Source organism: Elephas maximus, chromosome 8, assembly GCF_024166365.1.
Source record: "Elephas maximus indicus isolate mEleMax1 chromosome 8, mEleMax1 primary haplotype, whole genome shotgun sequence".
Taxonomy (NCBI): Eukaryota; Metazoa; Chordata; class Mammalia; order Proboscidea; family Elephantidae; genus Elephas; species Elephas maximus.
The window spans coordinates 54,805,575-54,807,307 of record NC_064826.1 but is presented as its reverse complement, the minus strand read 5'-3'; positions in this window follow the sequence as shown (position 1 = coordinate 54,807,307).

Here is a 1,733-nt window from a genome sequence, read left to right as displayed (position 1 = left end):
ACATAGATCAAGGGGCAGTTGTTCGGACAGAAAAAGGGGATATTGTGTGGTTTAAAATCAGGAAAGATGTGCATAGGGTTGTATCCTTTCACCATACCTAGTCAATCTGTATGCTGAGCAAATAACCCGAGAAGCTGGACTATATGAAGAAGAACGGAGCATCAGGATTGGAGGAAGACTCATTAACAACCTGTTTTATGCAGATGACACAATCTTGCTTGCTCAAAGTGAAGAGGAATTGAAGCACTTACTGATGAAGATCAAAGACCACAGCCTACAGTATGGATTACACCTCAACTAAAGAAAACAAAAACCTCACAATTGGACCAATAAGCAACATCATGATAAATGGAGAAAAGATTGAAGTTGTCAAGGATTTCATTTTACTCAGATCCACAATCAACAGCCATGGAAGCAGCAGTCAAGAAATCAAAAGATGCATTGCATTGAGCAAATCTGCTGCAAAGGACCTCTTTTAAGTGTTGAAAAGCAAAGCTGTCACCTTGAAGACTAAGATGTACCTGACTCAAGCCATGGTATCATATACGTATATATCCTTATACCATTGATATTGCGCTTGGCTACATACTCACCTTTAGTGAAAGGAATTTCAGTTGATGTGATACAAGCAGGGGTTTTTAAAGCATTGGCCTGGCTGGGCTTTGCCTTTTGCACTCGCCTAATATATTATGAAACGAACATATCCTGGGAAATTGTTAGTCCTTGAAGAATATGGAGACATGTGGGTTGAAATGAACCCAACCTGAACCCTGAATCTAAACTCAGCTGGCCTATAACCTGAGGCACAGCTACCCTATTCAAATTGCAAACCTGTGAGTGAGAAAAATAAATGCTTTTTTTCCTGTAGGCTACAGAGATATTGCATGGGTTTATTTTACAACATTATTGAGGCAATTCTTGACTTATAAACAGATAATTCAAATAAATTTCTAATCTGCAAAGAATTTCTTTTTCAATTTTCTCTCAAAATTACTGATAATGAATAGAAAGTTATTTAGGACAACCTAATTATATTCTTTTTAGTATCTTGGTTATATTCTTCTTTAAAAATGATTTTCCACTTCTCTCACCACAAAGACCTATTTTTATATAACAAATGAACATTCTCTCAAACAACCTTCCACGTTTTTTTGGAGTCCTTGTAAAATTGTATTGTATATGTGTATATTTACTTTACATAAATTGTAAATACCTGCCTTGTGTTTCTTACTCTTTCCCTGAAATACATGTTTAAAGCATATCTTATTGACATATGTAAGTTTCTTCCCTTACCTGTGAATATTGCAGTGGTATTCTAGCTTATGACTCCTCATTGGCCTGGTGATGGCACCCAGTGATTGACGACCCCTCTCTTCTGTAAGCACCATTACGATCAACATCCTTGTCAATGTCTTTACGTAGGCCTGTGTAAAGTTTTTCTATGCCATATGTGTAAGAGTGAATGTGTTTAAGTACTCTGAATTCTGGAAATTTTTTCTACAGATTGATTTTCTAATATTTGAAAATCTCTTAGGTTTAACGTCTTTTTCATTTAAATTTGTGATTACTTGTGAAATCATATTATTTCCTCCTTTTTTTTTTTTCTGTTGGGATTAATGTATTTTCTTTGCCCATGCCAATTTAGGAGACTGATAAAAGCACATAATAATAATAATAATACAAAAGCACCTACCTTTAAACACTGTTCCTCTTTGTAATAGGCTTAAGCTCCT